The sequence below is a fragment of the Odocoileus virginianus genome, chromosome 20, assembly GCF_023699985.2.
Source record: "Odocoileus virginianus isolate 20LAN1187 ecotype Illinois chromosome 20, Ovbor_1.2, whole genome shotgun sequence".
Taxonomy (NCBI): Eukaryota; Metazoa; Chordata; class Mammalia; order Artiodactyla; family Cervidae; genus Odocoileus; species Odocoileus virginianus.
Window position 1 is genome coordinate 40,894,276 of NC_069693.1, and position 27,113 is coordinate 40,921,388.

The 27,113-nt window shown below is 46.5% G+C and overlaps 1 long non-coding RNA gene across 1 annotated transcript in view; it reads left to right on the top strand.

Moving 5' to 3' along the window:
- The window catches only part of LOC139029923 (uncharacterized), a 46,929-nt gene extending 21,427 nt beyond the window's left edge, over positions 1-25,502 (top strand). Inside the window, exon 2 of the long non-coding RNA XR_011482242.1 lies at positions 21,403-25,502. This is a non-coding gene — a long non-coding RNA (uncharacterized lncRNA). The remainder of the gene's footprint in view (positions 1-21,402) is intronic.
- Positions 25,503-27,113: the final 1,611 nt, after the last annotated feature.

A 27,113-nucleotide genomic window follows, 5' to 3' on the forward strand; every position in this document is an offset into this window, starting at 1 on the left:
GCTAGCTACAGTCCATGGGGTCGCTAGGAGTCTGACATGAATTAACACACCTGCCTTCCCTACCATTGCTTCCTGGATTACCTCCAAAGAACTACTTGCCCCCAAACCCTTGCCTGAGATGTGCCCCCCGGGGACCCTTCACCAAGAGGGAAGGGCGGCAGGACCCCAGTGCGAGCAGAAGGTGGTTGAGAAAGAAAGGACAGCAGACATGGTGAGAAAAGGTCAGACTCTGGCCACACTAGGGACAGATTTCAGACAAACGGAGGTGTGGGTCTGTGGACTCAAAGAACCTGTCTTCATCTACTCCTGCCCCTGTGTCTTGGAAGTGATGTTTAGTCTCTGAGTCGTGTCCTACTCTTGCGACCCCATGGACTGTGGCCTGCCAGGCTCCTCTGTCCATGGGATTCTCCAGGCAAGAATACTGGACTGGGTTGCCATTTCCTTCCCCAGGGGAACTTCCCGACCCAGGGATCGAACCCGGGTCTCCCGCACGGCAGTCCTTCCGCGGGGGTTGGGAGGGTCTCCGCCTCCTGGGGACCAGGAGGCAGGACCAGGGCCTGGACCCCGGCCCTCGGTGCACAGCCGCCAGTCCCTGTCCTGCGGGGCGGAGGGGCTGAGGCTGCGGGAGTTAATGAGGTCCCAGGCTGCAGCGCACCCCGCTGAAAATGACAAACGAACAGCATTAGAGGCCGTTCCCACAATTACTATCAGTTGGCTGTAATATAAATATGCAAATTCCCTGGGCTTGAACTTTAACACCCTCTGTAGAGACCATTCATCTCTTTAAAGTATTAATTTAAGTTGTAAAAGGGCCCATACATCACCGCGTGTCATTTTGAAAACAAATATTAATCAATTTTACCCTCGGAATTGCGGGCGGCGGAGGCGGCCCCCCGTTACTGCGGCACAAGGCGGCGGCGGGGAGAGATTTACATATTCATCCGAGCTTAAGGAAGCCGGCGATAATGCAAGAACAACCCCCGAAACTTGGGCTTCCAGACCTTATCTGCGCGCCCCGCCGCCCGGCGCTGCTTGGGCATTCGCGGCACCGCCCCGCCATGCAAATGAGCCCCGAGCTATCTGATAACCTTGAACGCCGGACCGCGAGCACGCGGGGCCGCTCCCGCTTCTCTCCTCCCAGAAACGACGAAGTGTTGGGGAAAGGTTGGGTTCGCCCGCCCTCCCCAAGCAGTGGAGGAACTACTCTGACTTGTGGGGTGCTCGTTAGGACTGGTAAGGGCGCGAAGTTTTCTCTTCCGCCAGTCTTAAAACTAGAAACAGCAGGAGGGGCTGTTTCTAGTTCTAAGAAACAGAACTTCGGCACTGCCTTCGGCCGTGGGGAGCATCTCAGGCGTGGGCTTCTTCTGGGGACAGAAAAGGGCTGCGGAGTCCTGGAGTCCTGGGTTTCAGCACTGATTCTGCGTGCCCACGCTGTATAAACTTGCGTGAGTTGATTTGGCGTCTCTGAGCTGCAGTTAACATCATCTGAAAATTGAACCCGGATGGATGCTAAAGATACCGACTCACAGACTGGTTGTCAAGATTAGAAATTATCTCTCAGAAGCACCTAGCCCAGAAATGGATATATAGTCAGCGCTCAAATTGCATTATCAACAAGTATTATTAGCCTCAATTATTCTCACCTCCGCATCAGTCCCTGCTTCCATTTCCCCATTCTTGCCTTGGAAGTGGGTGTAAGGGACAGGAGCCCCCTCAACCCCAACTTCCACAGTCTAAGAAAATCTCCGGCCACCTGCCTGAGTATCAGCCACTTCTTTGCCAAAAAAGACAGGGCCCCCAAAGTCCCTTGAGTGAAATGCCAGTCCTGATGAGAAGTTACTGACCACCACCCCCCCACCCCCCCAAGGCTCTGACCAACCCCGGCTTCCCCAGGGAGATAGCGCTGTTCCTCCAGGCAACCTCCTGAAGGGGGGACTTGCGGCCAGGTATGGACCCCCTTTCAGCTCGAGGCTGCCGCTGTTCCCTGGCCCAGCCAGCAGAGGGCGCATCACACCTGGACAGGTGTAGGAAAGACCCTACACTTGTCCCCTCCTCTCTTCCCAAGGTGTCCCTTGGTGGCCTGCACACGTGTGTGGGCACCCACTGCTTCGCGTGAGTTTACACGCACATTCTGCCACAAGGGACACCCAATGTGTGATCCACCTCCATATCACACCCCAGAAAATCCCACCTCCCTTCTCCCACCCACCTACAAGGCTGGGACCCACTGGGTGGAACTCTGCACAGCCGAAGTGTTCTCTGGGGAATGTTACATTGACCAGTAAGTATTTTCCACCGCCCTCTGGAAATGTTGCTTATCAGCCAACATCAGACATTACCTGGGGGAGCTGAAGATGCTGGCTCAGGTGAGGAACAGGACAAGCTCCCTACCCTCTTCCCTCTGCATTAGAAGCTTATTGCATCACTTCTAAGCCTGGGCAGGATTCAGGCTCACTCAGGGATACAGTGAAACTCCCACCTCACAGGTGTTTCTGAACCACTCCGAGCATATAACACACGTGGATGTTGAATCACACATAAGCATGTGCACATTTACATGCTGGCCATGTGTGTGCATGTGTATATTGAACCACACATACATATGTGCATTTGCACATATATGTGTTGGCCCACATGTAAGTGTGCACACATTTGTGTGGAGGCTTCCCTGGTGGTCAGACGGCAAATAGTCTGCCTGCAATGCAGGAGACCCAGGCTCGATCCCTGGGTCAGGGAGATCCCCTGGAGAAGGAAATGGCAGCCCACTCCAGTGTTCTTACCTGGAGAATCCCATGGACAGAGGAGCCTGCTGGGTCCCGCTCCATGGCGTCACCAAGAGTCGGACACGACTGAGGCTGAGTAACTAACACTTCCACATGTAAGCACTGTGTCTGCATGTGCTTGGGTGTGTGTTGAAGCACAGGTAAGTGAATGGACATGTGCACGTTGGTCTGTGACAGTAGGGCCAAAGAATGACAATCAGAGATAATGACAGGAAAAAAATTAAGCACAGTCAGAAGCCAAAAAATAAAAAGAGATTCTTGTTCAAAACACTCTACATTCAAATTTTTAATTCACCACCCATCCATCCCACAAATATTTACCAAGGCTCTAGTAAATTTCAGGTAAACATCCACTCAGAATTTCCAAGAGCTGTGTTATGAGGAGCAGAGCAGACAGCTGGGGTTTTCAGCAAACCTGAGGAGGAGCTCTAGGCTATGAATAAAAGTATGTTTTGATAAAGTCAAGAAACACAAGCACATCCTTTAGCCTCTGCCCTGAAACTTTGAAATTAACATGGTTATTCCCCGATACTTAATGAAATCCCAGGATTTTGGAAGACAGTGATAATATTGAGGTGGAAAATTCCAGAAAGGGGGTATTTGTTTTTTGTTTTATTTTTTAAGGACAACATAGATTTTTTTGTTTTTGTTTTTCTAAATGCAACATTGAAATAAGTCGTCCTCTGCCAGGAAATCTATCTTCAGACACAAGCCGTATTTCCACACAGGCCCAGTGTCCCTTGTCAGTAGATCTCCAAGTTCCTGGAAGTAAATTATCTGATAAGCTGGACAGCAAGGATAGTGACCTTGGACAAGTTACTTATGGAGCTTCCACTTCCTCACCTGTAAAACAGGGATAGCATCAGTACCTGTCTCACAGCATTGTTGTGAGGATAAAACCTGCCTAAAACAGACCCTGGTACGTGACAAGGACTCAACAATATTAATATCAACTGTCATTCATCACCATCATCATACTTAATCAGAACCAGCAGATATTTTACTTTATCAATGGAGTGGGGTTTCTCAATTTATTTTAATTCAGTGCCAACACTAAAAGTTAAAACAATTGACCTAAAAATTCAGAATTCCAGGGACTTCCCTGGTGGTCCAGTGGTTAAGACTCAGCGCTTCCACTGCAGGGGGCACAAGTTCAATCCCTGGTCACAGAACTAAGATCCTGCATGCCACAGGTTGTGGCCAAAAAATAAACTCAGAATTCCAGTTCCTCTTTAAAAATCTAAACCTCTAGGTCTGACAGGCTTGCATTCACCCCGGCAACATACAAGCTGCTGGAGACCGAGGGGTGGTAATGCCCTCCAGCCTGCCACAGTCCCCCCCCCCCCACTTGCTCATCTCCACTGCTGCCTGGCGCCAGTGTGAATCGGAGGATAAGAGCCCTGACGTCCTGCTCACTTCCCATCTACTGAAGATGGGAAGACCAAGGCCACAGCGGGGCCGCAGCAGGCAAGGGCACCCACCCAACCCCTGGCCAAGAACCCTTTCCACCCTCCCCTCCTAAATTTCCTGGACCACAAAACAAGAGGGAGACTGAAATCTCAGCTCCGGTTTTTCCAAGCTCTAAGAGACAGATTCCCTCCATTCCTCAGAATAATGAGATTTCCAAAGATGGATGGGGCCATGAGTTTAGGGTGGAGCTGGGGTTGTTACAGGAGTATGTGGCTTGTCTGGACTTTAATGTTTTCGCCTTTCTTGCGCATTCTTTTGCATCTAACGTATTACCAATATTAAGGCAAAGTCGATCTATTAGACGATTACACCAGGGAGCCCAGCTGCTACCATGAAGCCAATGAAGTTATGACAGCAGGGCCCGGGAGGAATCAAAGCTGAGTAAAACCTGTCGAGGTTGCTGACAAATGATGATAAAGTGATCGCTCGTGCCAGCGCTCAATGGAAACTGACAAGGTGAGCCTCCTCACCTAATGAACAGATGCAACCCTTGCTTTCAATGAAATGCACGGCAAGTTTAATCTCCGTGAGCATCACAAGAAATTTGCTCCCACGTTTAGAACAGACACAGACACGTGGGTGGGAGCCATGGCCTTCATAGGAGGGACCCCAGTGGTGATGTGGGGGTAGCAGCAAAGGTGCTGGGGGCTTCCCCATATACGATGTCCCCCAGGCACCTGCCTAAAAATAAGTCCATTGCCCACCTGTACTGCTCCCAGAACAGGCACTCGGGCTCAGATGACAGCTACGTCACAGGGACCCAAACTGCTCAGAGAGCGATTGTCTCCATGACTCCTATTAAATGTACTCAGTTCTGGATTCTTATAAAGTAATGTCAGTTACAGAACAATACCAGCCTGCCAGACAAGACACATTAGAGGAACAAGGCGGATGGTGAGGGGGTGGGGGGAGACACCCCCCACCACCAACCCTCGGAATACAATGCACCAGCTGCACATTAATAAATATGTAATGTTTGATTAGAAATATGTATAGTATTTTTCCCTCCCCAAATGCCGGCTCGCCCTCAGGCGGAAGACGGGATCTGGCCCACACTGACGGGTTTCTTTCTTGCTTGCTTTGAAAATACAAACTCAAATGTTTTCCTGTCCCAGCTGTTTCCCATTGTTGCTGTTTATCAGCTTGAAGGATGAACAGTGGAATAAAAAAAACAGGCTTGCATTTCAAATGTGCCAGTCAGTCACTCCATTGTTCAAAGAAGAAAGCTTAATTGTCTGTGCTGGCAAACTTATTTTTGGTGAATGTCCAGGTTTTAAGAAAAGCTATTCAGCTGTGCAATTTGTTTAATACATGCAGAGAAAAGCATATAAAATCACACGTTTTCTGGAAAAAAATGAAATACGGGGAAAAGAGGAATTTGGGGGAAAGAACAAGTCATACATTGAAGTTTTCCAACTTGCCTGCTCTGGGCACAGTTTTGTTCTTCTTTTAGGGAAGTCTTAGCTGACCTAAACTCCACCTTCCCCGCCAACTACACCAACTTCTGTTTGAACACTTTCTGCTTTCTAGGAGTGAATGAGGTACAGACAGCCCGCAATGCTCCTGACTCACCTAGAAAGTTGATTCTGGAAGCCTCTCCAGATGTAAAACTACAGTGAGAAAAGATTTCTATGGATAAGGTTGCGTGCGTGCATGCTAAGTCACTTCAGTCGTGTCTGACTCTTTGAGACCCTATGGGCTGTAGCCTGCCAGGCTCTTCTGTCCATGGGGATTTTCCAGGCAAGAATACTGGAGCGAGTTGCCATGCCCTTCTTCAAGCGATCTTCCCAACTGTACCTCCTGCACTGCAGGCAGATTCTTTACCACTGAGCCACCGGGAAAGCCCATGGATAAGGTTACTTATGTCCAAAGCAGATGCAGCCCTATCACTACAGCTCAGCCAGATCCTGTCTGGTGGGCACACAGGCACCCCCTCTAGGGGCTGGCAGAATCTATAGTTGCCTGTGGAGAGAACCCACCCTGTCTCAAACAGAAATGCCATGTACAAGCAGCATGGTCTTCTACTTGGGTGGAAATTTCTCAGCTTATCTTCCAAAGGACCCTGGCCCCGAGAGGCTTCCACGTTAAAGATGGATGCCAGGGATAGGAGAGTGATTAGCATCAGAATCAGCAGGAAGACCTTCTGTGTCCCTTCCAGACCCAGTGTCTAGAAAGTGCTTTGAAGGTATAGATGACTGATGTGTGAATGGAGGATAGAAGAGTTGGACGTGATGGAGTTGAGGGGATAACAAGGAATTGGGGCAAAGGGCCTCAAAATAGGCAGAAATTAGAGTCAGTGTCGCAATTTAACCAGAGGGTGGCATTATTACCCATCTCAATCTTTCTCTTCCCAAATTTGACCTCAGCAATGTTTTTTATTCTAGAAAGCTATGTGTCAATGCAGAAGAGGTAAGAGATGCAGGTTCAATCCCTGGGTGGGGAAGATTCCCTGGAAGAGGACTTGGCAACCCACTCCAGTATTCTTGCCTGGAGACTCCCCATGGACAGAGGAGCTTGGCAGGCTATGGTCCATAGGGTCACAAAGAGCTGGGCATGACTGAAGCAACTTACCTCACTTGCACAGTATAGACATAAGTATCATTACAGCCCAATTCATTACAATGTTCCCAGAATTTCTGAACTTGCCATTTTTATGCCCAGTGTCACTCACAGTCACCCCATGAGGCCAGTGTCACCATGACCTCTGAAGAGAAAAGAAGAAGGGCTCTGAAGGGAGGCAGCACCCCCTGGGTCTCACAGCTTACAAGAAGTCACAGGAGGATTTGAACCCAGACCTTCCGAGTCCTGGACCTCCTGGGTATGTGAAGAAAATCACAGGTGGAAAAGATTAACCAGATCCCACCCAAGTTCTCCTGACCTGCCTCTTGAGAAACCTGTATGCAGGTCAGAAAGCAACAGTTAGAACTGGACATGGGACAACAGACTGGTTCCAAATAGGAAAAGGAGTACGTCAAGGCTGCTATTGTCACCCTGTTTATTTAACTTATATGCAGAGTGCATCACGAGAAATGTTGGGCTGGATGAAGCACAAGCTGGAATCAAGATTGCCGGGAGAAATAGCAATAACTTCAGATACGCAGATGACACCACCCTTATGGCAGAAAGTGAAGAAGAATTAAAGAGCTTTTGATGAAAGTGAAAGAGGAGAGTGAATAAGTTGACTTAAGCTCAACATTCAAAAACTAATATCATGGCATCCGGTCCCATCACTTCATGGCAAATAGATGGGGAAACAGTGGCTGACTTTATTTTGGGGGGGCTCCAAAATTACTGCAGCTGGTGACTGCTGCCATGAAATTAAAAGACACTTACTCCTTGAAAGGAAAGTTATGACCAACCTAGACAGCATATTAAAAAGCAGAGACATTACTTCGCCAACAAAGGTCCGTATAGTCAAGGCTATAGTTTTCCCAGTGGTCATGTATGGATGTGAGAGTTGGACTATAAAGAAAGCTGAGCACCGAAGAATTAATGCTTTTGAACTGTGGTGTTGGAGAGCACTCTTGAGAGTCCCTTGGATTGCAAAGGGATCCAACCAGTCCATTCTAAAGGAGATCAGTCCTGGGTGTTCATTGGAAGGACTGATGCTGAAGCTGAAACTCCAATACATTGGCCACCTGATGCAAAGAGCTGACTCATTTGGAAAGACCCTGATGCTGGGTAAGATTGAGGGCAGGAGGAGAAGGGGACGACAGAGGATGAGAAGGGGACGACAGAGGATGAGATGGTTGGATGCCATCACCGACTCAATGGACATGAGTTTGAGTGAACTCCGGGAGTTGGTGATGAACAGGGAGGTCTGCCATGCTGTGGTTCATGGGGTCGCAAAGAGTCAGACACGACTGAGTGACTGAACTGAACTGAACTGAACCCAAGTTCTCCAACTTCCAAACCAGTACCCTCTTCAGCGTGGCTAAAGACTGGCTGAGGGCAGTGCCTGTGGGCTGGAACTCTGATCCAAGGGCTGGCTTCCAGCACAACCCAGGAAGCCTATTTCCCTGTTCCCTGGCTGGCTCACTCTCATGCTCCCCACGGAAATGATTTCGTTTCTCTCCAGAAACCCTTGGCTCCTCTCTGCAACCAACCATCTCCCTCTCCCCATGACAACCTCACATCCTGGCTCTCACAAAATACAGAAGGAATCAACAAGAATACAGCTCATCTTCTACCATCAAACCTGCAGGCACACCTACACCTCTGCCTGCCCTTGACCCACGCTGCCTGTCTGAAATCAGCCCTGACCTTTGGGTTCAGCCCTTCAAGGTGCCCAGGGGACTGCACTGCCTCCGTCATCACTGCTTCCCTGCACCTTTACCTTCCCTCTGGCTCTGTTGGCCTCTGTGCCACCATGAAAGCATATCTCAGGGTCTCCTGACTTAAGAAAAATGAACACGCAAAACAACGAGACCCAGGAGACACATGAAGCATTCCTGTCTCCCTGCCCTCCTGCCTCTAATCCCTGAAAAGTCATATTTTAAAAAGAAAGAGTGGGGCTTCCCTGGTGGGTCATTGGTAAAGAATCTACCTGACGATGCAGGAGACACTGGTTCGATCCCTGATCCAGGAGGATCCCACGTGATGTCAAGCAACTAAGCCCCAGCGCCACAACCATGGGGCCTGTGCCCTAGACCTGGGATCTGCAACTACTGAAGCCCGAGTGCTCTGGAGCTGGTGCTCTGCAAGGGGAGAAGCCACCGCAATGAGAAGCCCTGGCACCACAACTAGAGAGCAGCCTCCGCTTGCCTCAACCAGAGAAATACCTGTGCAACAAAGCCCCAGCCCAGCCAATAATTGCCCAGTCAATTAAACTATAAAAAAAGAAAAAGGAAGAGTGAGTCCATCACTAGGTTGGACAAAGAAGAACTTGTCCACAATTCCTAGAAGATGAAAAGCAGACCGTGTAAGGTGGAAAGGAGTGGAGGAAACCACAGTGAAAAACACCATAGCCAGAGCCGCTGAGACAGGGGGAAAAAGAGACTCAAAGTAACCTTGTGTTCAGAGGAAACAAATACAGAAAGCCAGGGATGGAGTGATCAGGAGAGAAATTAGTAGAGTAGCCACATTCAGAATCTGTCTGCATTGGAGCCAGTGGAGCCCACCTGTCCTTGTACATCAGCTAGAAGGCTGCAGCAGCATTTCAGGCCAAAACCCGGGGACTGCACATGCAGAAAGTGAACCTCCTTCCACATGCAGTCCCGCCCTCTGATCTGCCAAGTGGGGATACAGCCACCTTCACTTAGGAGCTAGAGACATCCCACCAAACCTGAAGAGTCCCGGCCTGACATAGGCCCAGCCCAGAAACCCTCCAGGTTCATTCGCAATGCTAAGTCCAGCCCAGAAACCCTCCAGGTTCATTCACAATGCTAAGTCCAGCCCAGAAACCCTCCAGGTTCATTCGCAATGCTAAGTCCAGCCCAGAAACCCTCCAGGTTCATTCACAATGCTAAGTCCAGCCCAGAAACCCTCCAGGTTCATTCACAATGCTAAGTCCACCCCAGAAACCCTCCAGGTTCATTCACAATGCTAAGTCCACCCCAGAAACCCTCCAGGTTCATTCGCAATGCAGACAAAAAATGTAGAATAGCTGAGACTAAACCTACCAAGACATGTTCAGGACCTATGAGAAGAAAACTATAAAAATTTACTGTGGGACATAAAAGAAGACCTAAATAAGTGGAAAGGCACAACCATGGGCTGGATGGGAACACTCAATATTGTAAAGATGTCAGAGCTCCTCCAATTAAACTATAAATTCACTGCCATCCCAATCACTACCCCTCCAGGAATTTTTATGGAACTGGGCGAGCCCAAACTCAACTTCATTGGAAAGAGAAAATGCAAGAGGATAACCAGGAAAAGCCTGAAAAGGAAACAAAATTGTTTGGGCATTTGTTCTACCAAATATGAAAACAGACCATGAAGTATTCAAAAGAGCGTGAAGCAGATGGGGTTAGACAAACCAAAGAAAGATAATAGAAAGTCCAGAAATGGACATATGTATATAGAGAAAATCAGGAAAATGATGGAGTTTTCAATAAATGAGGTCATGACATCTGGCTCCTCATTTGAAACAGAAAAAAAGTCAGATCCCTACCTCACATCATGTATAAAAGTAAACTCCTACCAGATTAAGACATGAAAGACAAATACAGAAAAGCATTAGGCAATACCACATGTTGTATTTGATGTGAATTAGAATGATCCAATGGACTGTAGCCCACCAGGCTCCTCTGTCCATGGGATTCTCCAAGCAAAAATACTGGGAGTGGGTTTCCATGCCCTCCTCCAGGGGATCTTCCCGACCCAGGGATCGAACCCATGCCTCTTACGTCTCCTGTGTTGGCAGACAGGTTCTTTACCACAGAATGATGTCATTTTGAAATCATGTAATATAAAGAATTCTACATACAAAATTTGAAATTGCCCTCACGTGAAACAATTCTATGGTCAGGCCACTCAAGACGTCTGTTCTCTTGCTCTCTGCATACCCCCTGCTCGGCCAGGCCCTGCTTCACTCACAGAACTCTCTAATCCTCTTAATTATAGGGCTTCATCAGTAACTGCCTATGTACTTGCCCCTGCCCCAGCCTCTGGTTTCCATGGCAACTGATGAGCCAAGCTGACGTCAGCTCCCCCTATAAATGGAGAATATAAATACTACCCCTTCTCCCCGGGGGTAGTAAAGATTGCTGCTCTGTTCTGCCTGCTGTCTGCTGTACATGGTAAGGCATGGCTCCACAGGAGCTCTGCTTCAGACGCCCTGTTAAATAAACTTTTGCTGCCTCTGTCCCTGTTTCTGGACTCTTTCTTCGGTCTCCAGACTGGGCCTTTACAAACCCTGCAGGTCTGTGGGGTGCAGCCCAACAACTAATCAGGAATTGCGGAATTTCAAAACTAGGGCAAAGTGAACTGAAACTACACTTACATGAATATAACCCGGCACTGCCTCTTCAGCAGGTGGCAAAAAGGATCTGCTGTCCTTTGTCATTATTCTCATCACTTGAGCAGTGGTTCTCCCATCACAACCTCCAACAGTAAGTCTGATGATGAATGTGCTTTAACATTAACTGATCTTGTGATTCAAAGTATAGTTTAGGAACTTCCCTGGAGGTCCAGTGGTTAAGACATCATCTTCCAACACAGGAGATGAGAGTTCGATCCCTGGTCAGGGAGCTAAGATCACACACACCTTGTGGCCCCCCCCCCCAAAAAAAAAACAGAACCAATATTGTAACAAATCTGAAAAAGATTTTTTTTTAATTACTGCAAAAAATTATGTAGTTTAATCTCTTAATGACATCCTCCAAGAATTTATTAGAATGATAGCACTATGTTTGTAGCAAAAATACCCCCAACATACATACACATAAACACAGAAAACTCTGGGGTAGACAACAGAGGCGATAAAATTATTTTGAGAACCAAACAATTACCATAATGTGCTACTAACTTAGGAGTGTCTGCTCTGCAAACTATGGGGAGCATTGCCAGAAAAAATTCACTATCGTGATAGAGTTATGTGTTCCGGAAGACAATACATGCTACCTCATGAAACGTTTCATCTTGAATGATGCTAACTTGGAATTAGCTGAGATCTCTGGAGTGCTTTGGTGTTCTCCCAGAGCCCCTTTCTGGACCCCAGCTGCTACGAAGTAGGCTGGTAATGGCCCCCAGCAGCCCCTCTTCTGGAGAATTGTCCTCAACTGATGGGGAGTCCTTTGCCCCAGAAGTTAAACCCTTGCAGCATGCGGCAAAGGCAGCCCATGGCCCTGAGGACGCACAGCTGCAGTGTGACTTATGCCCAGAGCTCCTACCCATCACTGTGACTCAGACAAGGCTGAGCTTTTCTGAGGGTACCTCCTCATGCTGCTCTTTCTCTCAGCTTCTCCTACTTGATCCCCTCCCTTACACGATTTTCTGGAAGAGAACCCTCTCTGTGAATCCTGTGCCCCTGAGTTCTCATCTCAGGCTCTGCCTCTAGGGAACCTGAACTAACAGAATTGGGATTGAGTCGTCCTTGCAAACAGACTTAGGGAATGCAATTCTCAATTTGCTAGGCAGCTCACATGACAACCCCATTGGGAGTCTTTAATCATCTGGGACATGTAGTATCAGCAGTTACCAAGGCTCCCACCTGTGGGTCTCCTGGGGCCCAGGACCCATGTGGATGGAATGCACTGCCTCATGCAAGAGCTCTGAGGTTGGAGCGGTGTGGGGGTAAAATGGACATGACTGCAGGGCTGGGAGCCCACTGATGAACACCATCAATGCCTCCCAGGAAAAACCAGGCTGAGGGTGACCAGTCACAGGGTCAGCACACCATGAGAGAGCAAGGGCCCTCATGGCGGCATCATAGGCACGGAGCTGACCGCCAGGAACCAAATCGCAGAGAAATCTCAACTGCCAACCTAAGCAAGTTATCTACACCAGAGTCGGGACCCTGATGAGGACGGCGTAGGACTCTGAAACTTGGGCTAGGGTCATCGGAGTACACGCACCAGAAAACTTTGAAGCCTCTGAGTCTGCAGAAGTGGCCCACTCCCTGGATAGCCATGAGCAGACTTTGGGAAAAGCCTCTCTTAAATGGGGCTTATAAGACAGTGCTGCTACCACCTCCCTCACTGACCACCAGAAAACTCCTAGGGTCGGATCTGAGCATGAGTCAACTGCTCCAAGCCTGCAAAAGGACCTCAGGGTTGAAAAACCAAAGGAGCGGCAGGAGCCCATGAACAGGTCCCAGCAGGACTGGTAGAGTGTGCCCAGGAATGGGTCCGGGGGATGCTGGTCACAGTGCTAGAAGGAATACACAGAATATAAAGCTGGATATAAAGGGAATGTTTGTTCATAAATGAAGCCTCTCCTTTGAGACAAGAAATGGGACTTTCCATTAAAGCATCAGAAAGTTCAGAAAAAGACTTCCCTGGTGGTTCAGTGGTTAAGAATCTGCCCGCCAACACAGAGGACACAGATTCGATCCCTGGTCTGGGAAGATCCCACGTGCCTGAGAGCAACTAAAGCCTGGGCATCACAACTACTAAGCTCACACTCTAGAACCCTCGAGCCGTAACTACTGAAAGCCCATGCACCTAGAGCCCGCGCGTCGCAGCAAGAGAAGCCCGCAGCGACAAAGAGTAGCCCTGCTTCTGCTCACGGCCATGAGAGAAAGCTTGCAGGCAGCAACGAAGACCCGGCACAGCCAATAAATAAATAAATACAATTAAAAAAATTTTTTAAAGCTCAGAAAAAGTGATGGCTCACATTAAATGAAGTAGAGATGCCAGAACTATCTTTGCAGATGGTGGGAGAAAAACTCAACCAAGGAATAGCTGAAATGCAGTTCCTGTGCCAAACGGGGTATATTTACTGGGGCAGCTTACCACAGTGTCATGTACATGGTTTGCAGTCTCTGATCCAGCAAAACATCTCCTTTTCCACAGGATGTTAGTTTCCTGGGGCTGCCCTAACAATTTATCACCAAGTTGGTGGCTTGAAAGAATAGAAACTTATTCACTCGCAGTTCGGGAGAGAGAGGTCTGAAATCAAGGTGTTAGCAGAGCTATGCTCACTCTGAAAGCTTCAGGGAAAAAGCCTTCCTTGCCTCTTCCAGTTTCTGGTAGTTGCCAGCAAATCTTGGCTTGTAGACACATCACTTCAGCCTCTGCCTCCATCTTCACATCACCTTCTCCCTATGTGTCTTCCCTTCTCATCTCAGGACACTTATCATTGGATTTAGACCCCACCCTAACCCAAGATGATCTTATCTTGAAACCTTAATTACATCTGCAAAGATTCTTATTCCAAATGAGGTCATGTATGTAGGTTCCAAGTGGATGTATCTTTTGGGCAGGGGCAGAAAGGGACCACCATTCAACCCATGACACCTACCAATCACAAATGAGGATGCCTATACATCCAATGCAAAATAGCATACATTTAGAGTCTGGCCCCAGAATATGGTAACTCTGATTTATGTCATAATACAGTCTAAAGTAACCTAAGTCATTAGGACATTTCCCAGAATCTGACATTAGTTCCCTGTCTCAATGATGTCAAGGCAGTTGGATCAGATGAGAAAGGAGAGGCAAGTCTTCCGGATGCCTCATAAAATATGTGCTCTGTTAAGGGTGAGAAGGAAAGGATTCCAATGTCTGCATCAGCAAAGTTTTTAAAGGTTGTCTGAAGTAGTAGAATATTCCCTCTAAAGAAAAGGAAATAGGAGGGTACTCTAATTCCTTGGGGGCTTCCCTGGTGGTTCAGGGAAGCTGAACTGTAATGCAGCAGTCCCGGGTTCGATCCCTGGGTTGGGAAGATCCCCTAGAGAAGGGAATGGCAACCCACTCCAGTATTCTTGCCTGGAGAATCCCATTCACAGAGGAGCCTGGAGGGCTACAGTCTAAGGGGTCGAAAAGAGACAGACATAACCAAGCCACTAACTCTTTCTTTCATGTACTTCCTACCACTGAGAAAGGAGCCCAGTGCTTGGAGGACCTGTTTGGATTTTGGAAGCAGTGTACTCCCATACTTGGGAAGACTGCTCCTGCCCATCCACTGGGTTATGTGAAAGATTGTTCATGTTACACGTGGTCCAAAGTAAAAAGAGCCTCAACCACAAGACATGTTGTGCATCTTGGATCATATGACCTGATCCAATGTCCCCAGGGTGCTGACATTAGAAAACAAGAAAGGTCTCAAATTAACGACCTCAGCTTCTATTTTAAAAAACCTAGGAATATGAGAGAAAATTAAACCAAAGTAGAAGAAATAATAAAGATTAAAGCAGAAGTCAATATAATAGAAAACAGGAAAACAATTTTTAAGAAATTAAGGAAACATAAATCCGGTTCTTTAAAAACATCTATAAAACCAATAAACCTCTAGGCAGAATGATCAAGAATAAAGAAACTGTAAATCACTAATATTAGAAATGAAAGCAGGTACATAACTAGAGATCCCATGGAAATTAAAATGATAAATTGATATTAAGAGTGAATGTATGCCAATAAAGCTGATAACTCAGATGAAAGGGTCAGATGCCTTAAAAGACAAAAACTACCAAAGCTTATTTGGAAATAAATAAATAATGTGCCATGAAGGAACTTGATTTATAGTTTTAAATCTTTCCATAAACAAAACTCCAGGCCCAGATGACTTCCCTAGTGAATTAAGCTAACCATTTAAGGAAGAATTAATACCCCTCCAGAAAACAGAAGAGAAAATACTTTCTAATTCATCTTCTGAAGCCAGCATTATCCTGATACCAAAACCAGATAAAGATCTTACAAGAAAACTATAGATTAATGTCCATCATTACCATAACCTTCAAAAATATTTTTTAAAATATGAGTAAATAAAATTCAGCCATATATGAAAAGAACACTACATGATGACTATGCAGGGTTTACCTGAAGAGGCAAAATTGGATTAGTATTAAAAAATATGTAAATTTACCACATCCTCAGACTGAAAAAAGAAAAATGAAATGTTCATCTCAGTAGATCTTACAAAGGAAATTCAAAGAATGCTCACTGGTACCACCTCTATTCAACATTGTAGTGGAGGTCCTAGCCAGTGCTATAAGGAAAGCAAAGGAAATAGACAGCATATATATTAGAAAGTAAGAGATTCAATATGACCATCTACATTTTAAAAAATCTACAATAAAGTTTTTTCTATCATAAAATCTACCACATAGCTGTTAGAATTAGCATGTGAGTTTAGCATGGTCACAGGATATAAGATCTATATACAAAAATCAATTATATTTCTATGTGCTGGCAATGAACAACTGGAAATTAAAATTTTATAATAGAATGTATAATAGCTTTAAAAGACATTGAATAGTTATGGATAAATCTAACAATATAAGTGCAAGATTTGCATGCTAAAAACTTTAAAAAACACTTTAAACCAAAATAAACACATTTAAAACCAAAATAAATGCAGAGACAAACTATATTCATGGATCAGAAGAATTGATATTGTTAAAATGTGAATTCTCCCCCAAGAATTTCTATGTACCCAATTCAGTTGCAACCAGAATTACAGCAGGTTTTTGGGGAAATTGTCAAGATGATTTTATATTTAGATATAAAATGAAGGACCTATAATAACCAAAACAGCCTTGAAAAAGAAGAGCAAGCCTGGAGGAATCACAGTCATTTCATAAAGCTATCAACTATAATCAAGATGGCATAGTATTTGCATAATGATATCAGACAGATCAGTGGAACAGAACTAAGAGTCCAGAAATAGACCCACACAAAATAATCAATTTACTTTTGACAAAAGATCAGAGGTAATGAAATAGGGAAATAATAGTATTTTCAAATTTCATGCTTGCGTGCTAAGTTGCTTTAGTCAGGTCTGACTCTTTGTGACCCTATGGACTGTAACCTGCCAGGCTTCTCTGTCCATGGGGATTCTCCAGGCAAGAATACTGGAGTGGGTTGCCATGCCCTCCTCCAGGGGATCTTCCCAATGCAGGGATGGAACCCACATCTCTGCATTAGCAGGCAGGTTCTTTACCACTAGCGCCATCTGGGAAGCCCATTTTCAACATACGATACCTGAAATTTGGACATCCATCTCAAAAGCAAAAGAACCTTGACTATTATGTTGTACCATATACAAAAACGTGACTTGAAATGGATCATAAACCTAGATGTAAAAGATGAATACATAAGACTTCTGGAAGAAAATACAGGAGAAAAGTTTTTGACCTGGGTTTAGACAAATACTTTTTAGATAGAAAAGAAAAGGCTCACTCTGTAAAAGAAATAGATTTCATCAAAATTTAAAACTCTGCTCTACAAAAGATAGTGTTAAGAAAATGAAAAGTCATGCCTCAAATGGAGAGCAAATATTTGTAAAATACTTATCTGATTAAAGTATATAGTCTCAGTGAAGGCGATATCACCCTAAAGGGGGAAAAATTTGTTCTCAGGGGACTATAAAACTTTTAAATATCATAATGTGTCCCTTCAAAGAGCAATGGGGCATAAACAGATATGCAGTATATCCTTGGCATTAAATTTCATGGGGTCAGGGGTGCAGGCATTCGGGGAAAATGTCCAAAAAGACTCCAGGGTTGGGGGAAGGGTAATATTCCAAAATATATATTAAAAAAAACTGGACAAAATGTTTGTGTCTAGAATACATAAAAAATCTCTTCCAAATCAGTTATAAGACACAGACTCCAATTTTTTAATTGGGCAAAAATCAGAACTACATCAAGAAGGTATATGATGGCAAATAAGCCATGAAAAGATGCTCAACATAATTAGTCATTGTATGCATGCATTCAGAGTCCTGTCTGACTCTTTACCACCAGGCTCCTCTGTTCATGGAATTTTCCAGGCAAGAATCCTGGAGTGGGTTGTCATTTACTCCTCCAGGGGATCTTCCTGACCCGGGGACCAAAACTGTCTATCCTGTGGCCCCTGCTTTGGCAGGGGGATTCTTTACCCCAGTCACCTGGGAAGCCCTATTAGTCATTAAACAAATTAAAACCACAAGATACTAACACATCAGCATAAGAATAGCCATATTTTTAAAAAAGATTAAAAATCCAAGTTATGGTGAAAATGAGGAACAGCCAGAACTCTCTTGGAAGACATTTTGCCAGTCTTTGATAAAATCATAACATATACTCAACTTTAGGACCCAGCAATTCCACTCATAGGTGGAAATAATTTATGTGAGCACAAGTTGTGGCTGCATTATTTATGTTAAACTAAACTAGAAACAACCAAATATCTATTAGCCTGTGAATAGATGTGATGCAATACTGCTTATCAAGAAAAAGAATGAATCACTAATATGGGCAACAATACAAATGAATCTCAAAAGCATCATGGTAGGTGAAATAAGCCAGACCCATTTTCATTTATGTGATATTCAAGAAAGGGCAAAACTATAAGAACAGAAATCAACTCAGTGGTTGCCAGCAACTAGGGCGTCAGAAGGAAATTGACTAAAAGGGACATAAAGGAAGTTTTTGGGTCCAGGAAGCATTCTATATCCTGATTGTGCCTATGGCATGACTGTGTATATTGTCAAAACTCATCGAACTGTGCACTTTTTAAAGTGATTTTTTACTCTATGTAAATTACCCCTCAATAAAACTGACAAAAATAAAACAGTTAAGGAGTTCCAACTGCTTGCCAAGCATTGAGCAGACACTGTTCTCACAAAGCTTATGGTCACTTAGCGATTTACTCTGCAGGGTCCCAAGAGCAGCACTGGACTCGGCGCCTGGGAGAGGGTGAGGTATGCAGAAACCAGCTCAACGCAGCTGTCCCTCCGGGCACCTATCCTAGGTCTCCCTCCACACTGTACACCTTCGTGACTGTCGGCTGCAGCTGAAAGGCTGCTCTGCCTGCCTGGTTCCCCAGCGTGTGGTCCCCAGACCAGCAGGCTCAGCATCGCCGGTTGGGAACCAAGGGGGACTGGGGGAGCGATGTTAGAAATGCAGGATCTCATACCCCAGCTTGGGCTTCCAGATGGCTCAGCAGGTAAAGAATCCACCTGCAATGCAAGAGACGCGAGTTCAATCCCTGGGCCAGGAAGATCCCTGGAGGAGGAAAATGGCAACCCATTCCAGTATTCTTGCCTAAAAAAATCCCATGGACGGGGGAGCCTGGTAGGCTACAGTCCATGGAGTCACAAATAGACATGGCTGAGCCACAGACGCATACACGCACGTGCACGTAGCCCAGCTCAGGGCTTCAGAGTCAGAACCTGCATTTCCACCAGACCCCATGATTCCCATGCATAATAACACTTGAGAAGCTGCGAGTCTGATCACAGGTTGAGTTGGATGGTGACGACTGTGCATATTCTCCCATACATGTATGCCCAAGTTGCTGTAATAGGAGTTAAATATTATTCAACCCATGAAATTTGAGCAGGAAAAAATTTTTCATGTAATTTGAATGAATCTGATTTGAAGACTCCGTGACAGTAGTTTGCTTTAAACATTGTTGTAGAAATAGGTGTGTAGGTAAGGCAACTGTAAAAAATAAATATAAAATGTCATAGAAATCTAGGTTTTCATATTCAGATTGCTCCACAAGTGTCTAAGCCTCTCTGCACTGACTGTTCATGATAAGAAAGACAAGAAGACAACCTAAATGTTCATCAGCAGATGAATGGATAAAGAAGGTGTGGTATGTACACAATGGAATATTACTCAGTCGTAAAAAGGAATGAAGCAATACCATTTGCAGCAACAGAGATACAACTAGAGATTATCATAATAAGTGAAATAAGTCAAAGACAAACATTGTATGATACCACTTCTATGTGCAATCTAAAACATGACACAAATGAGCCTGTCTGCAAAACAGCAGTCTTACAGACAGAGAGAGCAGATTTAAGGTTGCCAAGGGGGAGGGCATTGGGGGAGGGACGGAGTGGGAGGTTGGGATTAGCAGATGTAAGCAAGTATCTACAGGACGGATAAATGACAAGGTCCTACTGATGGCACAGGGAACGATATTCAATATTCTGTGATAAACCACAACAGAAAAGATACGAAAAAGAATATATATGTATGTATGACCGAATCACTTCACTGTACAGCAGAATACCACATTGTAAGTCAACTATACTTCGATTTTTTTAAAGTCTCACTGCACCTTTAGAAACTGAAATTGAAAATAGCCAATTCAACACAAATGCCATTTACAAAAGACAGTGCTGAACTATAACCACTGTAGGATTTACCCCTCCCAGCCCGTCCTAAAGGATTTCATAGTAGAATTCAGGGTCTGTGGTGACTCAGAGGAACTATCTGTGGTCAGGTGCACTCCAAGCAGAGGGAACAAAATTGAACCAAGCAGAATAAAGGCCCAAGTCAGAAATGATACTTTGTTATGGCAGCCCAAGCTAATTAACACACTCAGGCTCCATGCTCAAGTTGCTCAGTCTTGTCCCATTCTTTTGAACCCATGGACTGTAGCCTGCCAGGCTCCTCTGTCCTTGGGATTTCCCAGTTAAGAATACTGGAGCGGGTTGCTATTTCCCTTCTCCAGAGGATCTTCCCAACCCAGGGACTGAACCCAGGTCACATGAATTGGCCAGCTGATTCTTTACCACTGAGTCACCAGGGAAACCCTAACTAACTCACTACCTACCCTTAAAAAAAAGAAAAATAATGTCTCATCTTTCAAGGTCCTAGCATACCCTTATTAGCATAATGATTAACAATAATAACTATGGGGTCAAATACATCTGGTTATGAGGTTTCTGCTCCAACCTTACTAATTACAAATATGAACAAGAGACAGTCAAATAGTTAATTTCTGGGAACCAGTTTCCTCAACTGTAAAATGATATTAATCATACCTAGCTCATAGAATGATGATTTACACAAAATGAGAGTTATGTATAAAGCATTATTAACAGGGCAAAGTTTTATCCAGTTACAGCTTCTTCACTGGACAGGAATCAGAGTTTCCCCTTGTCTGAAATGCCCAACCCTCCCTCCCAGTAAGGAAACGTCAGAGCCCACTCTTTCTGCCTCTGGAGAATGTTGACCAAAGTGCCCTTTCTCTGTTGGAGACACAGATCAACACGGGGCTGTGGGTGCCGCTGTGAGCAGGGGCCACCGTAACAAGTGGGGCTCTCTCCCCTGTGGCCCCTCTGCCCTGCCAGCTGCCCATCTGCCTGGCAGCTGCTCTCCCAGCCACGCTCCCAGCCACCTCAGCCACCTCTGCCCAGAGCAACACACGTGTCCCTCCGATGACAGGGCTGAGCGGCATGGAAGGACTCGGAGTTGATAAAGAAAAGCTCTTCCACTTGATGACCACTTGGCATCTGGCCAGGCTTTCCAGACAGCCTGGAAGCAGCGTATTACATTATCAAACACCTAGAAGGTGGTTTCTCTCTTGCCATATTCCAATCTCAAAAAAAAGAAAGAAAGCAGGGTCGGCAGGGGAGGGAAATTCCTTGGTGGTCCAGTGGCTGAGACTCCAAGCTCCCAATTCAGGGGGCCCAGGTCGATCCCTGGTCAGGGAACTAGATCCTACACGCAACAACTAAATATCCCGCGTGCGGCAACTGAGACCAGATGCAGCCAAATAAATAAATATTTGAAATAACTAAATAATAGTTGTTTTTTAAAAAGGAAGAAGAAGAAAAAGCTACAGACTGAAAACAACCTCAATGCTAAGTTAACGATGGCACGACCAGACAGCAAAGCACCCTGCAGCTGCGTGGGGAAAGAAGGAGGTCCGTTAGTAGACCCACGAAGAAGGAAAACTACTGGACCAGGTTCAGAGTGTGTCCCACTGACGTCCCCAAAGTGGTGATACTTGCTGATGCACGTGTTGCCTGTGGTGATGCATGACAGGATACTTCTGGAAGGAGATAAGAAGCTGGCAAAAATGCTAAACTCTAGGGAAGGGGATTGGGAACAAAGAGGAACAGGAGAAGGGAAGTCTGTCTTTCACTTCTATACTGTTTGACATCTTTTTAGCATTATGGTGGGCTTCCCAGGCGGCTCAGTGATAAGGAATCTGTCTGCCAGTGCAGGAGATGCAGGAGACATGGGTTAGATCCCTGGGTCAGGAAGGTCCCCTGGAGAAGGAAATAGCAACCTACTCCAGCATTCTTGCAGGGAAAATCCCATGGACAGAGGAGCCTGGAAGGCTACAGTCCATGGGGTCGCAAAGAGTCAGACACAACTGAACATGCATGAAACTTAACCTTATGGTTATATTAGCGATTCTTTTAAACAAAGTTTTCATTTGAGAATATTTTTAGATTGACAGATTTACAAAGAAAACCCAGTCCCCACATGCCCTTCATTCAGTTTCCCTTAAGGTCCACATAACTGTGGTACATTCGTCCAATCTAAAAGACTGTCAGTGGGACCATCTCATAGACTTTGTTTAGATTCCACTGATTTTTACACAAATGTCCTCTTTCTGATCCAGGCTCCCATCCAAGGCCCCTGTCACATTAGGCATCATGTCTCTTTAAGTATGTGACAATTTCTCAGACTTACCTTGTCTTCCATGAACTGGAGAATTTTTGAAGAGTGGTGGTCAGATCCCTTGTCCAGCGGCCCTCGGTTTGGGCTTCTCCTGTTTCCTCAGGGTCACTCTGGATTGTGGTTGTGGGGGACAAAGGGCCTGGAGGTGACGTGCCCTACTTAAACCACATCAGGTTCCGTGATGCGATGTTTACCCCCGGTGAGGTCGGCCTTGGTCAGCTGGTCAGTCTGTCTGCCGGTTCCCCGGCTAACATGGCCGTTCTTTCCCGTCCGCACTCTGTTCTTCTGACGGGAGTCCCGGCATCCACCCCGCAGGCAGGGAGAGGAGACGCTCCGCTCCAGAGGTGCCAGCAGCCACACATGTTATTTGGCATTTCCTGAGAGACTTGTCCCTTTCCCCCATGTTTTAATGTAGTCAGTCATTTATTTATATAACTGTGGATTCATGGATATTTATTTCATCTGGGGGACTATAATCCAATACTGCAGCTATTTATTTTGTCATCCAAATTATTCCAGTTTTGGATACATTTGTTTTTTAATGGTTTTTTATGATAAAAACTCATAGTCATTTTAAAAGTCTGTGATCAAAGATCAGGTTGCATGAGATCATGAAAAATTATTCCCAGGTCTCAATCTTCCATGGCAGAGGGGAAGTCCTGGGCAAGGATGACGAATTCAGGCCTCAGAGTGAGACTATGGTTCAGATCTCAGCTCTGACACTTACGACCTGTGCAGTTTCTGGCAAGGGGCTAACCTCTCTGAGCCTTAGGTGAAATACCTCAAGACTGGGATGATTGTGACACATAATGTTTCCTAATCCTCAATTTTTGTGAGGATCAATTACAGCAGGGTCTGGGAAGCATTCAGAATGTTGCCTGACACCAGTAAAGAGGCAGTAACCATCAGCTGTGGCTGCCATTGGCAGAGTGTGGGGTGCTGGGGGGGGATGGGGTTGGGGTCCCTGTGCACTCACCCCCCGCCACACCATCAGGCCAGGTTGTCAACGTGAGTGGGCAGAGGGCCAACCACATACAGTGGGAGGGGAAAGGCCTGCAGAGATGGAAGGGTCAGAGGCAGGAGACCTGACTTCCAGTGTAGCCCACCTCCAGCTCGGCTGCTGGGGACAAGCTGTGTCACCCCTCTAGGCCTGAGTTTTCTCATCTTTTGGGAAGGGCCTCGTGAAGCTAGACTGCCTTTCTCAGTGGTGGATACCCAACAGCTTTGAAAACTGCCGAGTTCAGGGGACCTGATGAAGTTGCATGCAGTTGAATCTCCAAGCTGTCTCCCCAGGCAGGGATCCAATCTATGCTTTTCCTAGCCTTGGCATCTTAGTCTGTTCATGGCGGTCCTCTTTCAGGCTTCAGCAGGCTTGAAGGAGCCCAGTCTGCCTGCCTCCTCTACCCTGCCCCCAGGGTCCCAAGCAGCAACTAAAGTGCAAGATCTCCATCACCCACACTGAATTCACTTGTCCTGCCTGGCCAGGGTGACAGAGGCAAGGCTGCCTTCCAGGCCCTTCCTCTGAGTGCTGCGTGGCTGGGAGCCCATTTCACAGCCCTGGAAACTGAGACCAGAGTGAACAGCCCATGTCAGCATGATGAATACATTTCCAATTAAGGACCTGCTGCAGGTCTAGACCTTCTCCAGGAATTCTACTCTCCCGTCATCTCACCGCTGTCATCATCACTTAGGGCTTGGAAAGTAGCAGGAAGCCACTGGAATGAACCATCACTTTCCTCCACACGTGTTCTTCCTTCCCTGATCCTGTTCCTTCAAGAGTTAGCCTACAGCATCTGCTCAACCCCCTCCGGAAGGCCAAACACTTCTTCAAGTCTCTCCACACTACCTCCTACAGAAAGCCCTTCTGACCAGATGAAAATTCCAGAAAGGACCCTGGAGAATTCCTGAACTTGAGTTTGAATTCTGGCTCCGTATTGCTTAGCTGAGACACCTTGGGTGAATTACCTGCTTTGTGAAACGGAGGTACTGCTGCCCACCTTGTGGGAATATCCCAAAAACTAGCTGGATGTATATAAAGCACTGGGCTTTGGTAAGCATTCAGAAAGTGGTAGACAGTACTCTCCTCTCCTTCCAGCAGAACTTACAGGCTAGCAACCTCGTCCTGCATCATCCATCCCTCCTTTCATTCAGCAAGTCCTCCTGGAGTTCCTGTTCTGGGTCAGAATCTGGGAACCCAGTGCAAAACAATATGATGGTTCCCACAGAGCTTGCAAGGAGTCAGATACCATCAGCGTGCCACGCGATATAAAATGACGGCTGGGGCTGGTAACTTGTTGTCCCAACAGCCCATACTTGGGGGACCTGGTGGAGCCTGGAGCGGGGTGGGGGGAGGCAGGGAATCAAATGAAGTCTCCCCCAAGCCAGTGATGCTTAAGTGAAACCCGAGGGGTGAGTAGCTGAAGACCAGGCCAAGGGCCAGCCTCCCAGCTCCTGGAGGAAGTCCAAGGGCCTGAGAGAGGGGGCTGGAGGGCCCAGGGGCCAGTGAGCCAGGTGAATTCCTGGAGTGGGTGACTGAGGGAGCTGGGGAGTCCTGTGCTCAGGTTGGGGAAAGGGAAGCCATGAGGAGGTGAGTCGCCACTTACCATCCAGAACATTCTACCCCTGTCCACCCCAGCTGCCAGAGGGGTGTCTCCCTGCTCCCTATTCATTACCTGACATAACTAATTGCCTGGTGACATTTCCCATATTATAGACAAGTGTGAATTATGGGCCCAGCTGTTCCCCTGCTCGTCACTGAGAATCGGTTGATAAATATGTTTATTCGAGGTCAGCCCGACCTCATCCATTAGAAATATTGTTTTTCTAAACATTACATTGATTTAATTTAACTCTAATCAATTTAAAATGGTTCTGACAATTAACAAAAGCTTCAAATATGACCTTAAAGTAATAGGATTCATTAGCTATGTTTAGGATTAAACTTACCCTAATAGAGCAATTTTTCTTCCGAGGGTATTTGGTGAGCGACTAGTGGTCAGTCAAAATGAAATCAATTATTATAAATTATACAGTTAAACTTGATTATGTATCCCCTGCTAATTTGTATAAATAAGGGTCTCTGACAATGGGAGTAATTTATTAATAACTATCTCTACCCCAACCCGGTATCACACTTCATGTAACAGCTGCCGGGGCATCTGTAACCCATGAAGTATTATTTTCCAGGGCTGCTCTCGATGTATGCTAATTAAACCCATAATTAATTGGAACAGTTATGGTTAAGACACAATGCTGGCGCCCTTTGCCCTACTATTCATGACAGTCAACTCATTCAAAAGGCAATCTGATCAAAAATTCATATGCTAGCTTGGGCGCCCCAAAAGGAAGGCGATCTTCCTACAAAGGGTGCTTGTGATATGACAGCTGGTGTGCTGGGGAGGGGGGAGACGCAGGCAGTCAGAAACCCGGTCCCCAGAGCTTGGGCTTCCCACCCTGCTACCGCCAGCCAACACCCCGCGTGGAAGGAACGGAGACTCAGTGTGGCAGAATAGAGGATCTGGAACAGGATGTCTTGGCCAGAGCTCATGAATTGGTGGCCAGATTTTTAACAAATTTGGGAAATCTCACTTCTCTTGGAAATTCCTGACTTTGAGAAAAATCAGAATCCTCTGGGCCTGCTTCTCCCATTCTCTTTATCACCTCAACACTTCTTTCATTACCTGCCTGGTCCCTGTAGGCAGTGAACTTGAGTGCTAAGGTCTAGGAGAGCTCCCCCATTCTACAGGTAAAGAAACTGAAGCCCAGAGGGTTAGGTCATCAAGGAGCACATGGTGACCAGGATCCAAGCAGGCTGGGTGTGGCTGGTTTCACAAGCATCCAGGCAGAGCCTGGGGCCCAAGGGCAGGTGGACCGGTCCCTGAGTAGACCCATCCCCTGCTATACTCTAGATGGGCCAACACCGCCATGTTGGATGTTTGCAATGGGAAACCACAGAACAAGTCCTGCTAACCCCAGATTCTTCTGGTGGAGCTGGTGAAGGATGGGGGAAATTCCTTCTGACCCTGACATTTGAGGCACATGGCTGGAAGAGGGGACCAGAAGAGAAAAGTCCTGACAACTAAAACAGCATGTGTACAAAAGAACAGTCAGCTTGGAGATGCCCGTGAAAATGACCTTCACGTGAACCATCCAACCCTCCAGGAGACATAACGTGCTTCCCACTGGGTCCTCCTGGGAGGGACGCTGAGAAGGCAGGGAAAAGAAGCCTGTCGCCCTCTGGCTGCCCTCCTACCTTAGCCAACTTGGCTAAGTCCCAGGAGTCTTGGGGGTGCCTGGGGAGGGGGCCCCTTGAGAATAAGGGAGGAAGAAGCTCTAGAGATGAGGGTGGAACTTCCTCTGCACTCAGGCAGGTGCAAATAGCATTTCTGTAGGGAAAGTCTTGAACTTTTCCTGTGTCAACCTGAAGCCGGAAGCGGTAGGTTGGTGAGGAGTGAGAGGAAGGAATAAGGTGGGTCTCAGCCCTCAGAGGCCTTGTTGGTGAAGAAACTGAGGAGTCTCACATAACAACCCAGGAGCGAGAGGTGAGCGTCTGAGGCCACTTCTGTCAGAAGATCAGCCTTTGGACCAACCCACTCCCTGCATAGGGCTTCCCTGGTGATTTAGATGGTAAAGAACCTGCCTGCAATGCAGGAGACCTGGGTTCAATCCCTGGGTGGGGAAGATCCCCTGGAGAAGGAAATGGCAACTCACTCCAGTACTGTTACCTAGAGAATTTCATGGATAGGCCATGGAGTCGCAAAAAGTCGGACACAACTGAGTGACTAACACACACACACACTCCCTGCTACTTAGGGAAGGCCCAGCACGTGTCGCAGGAGCAA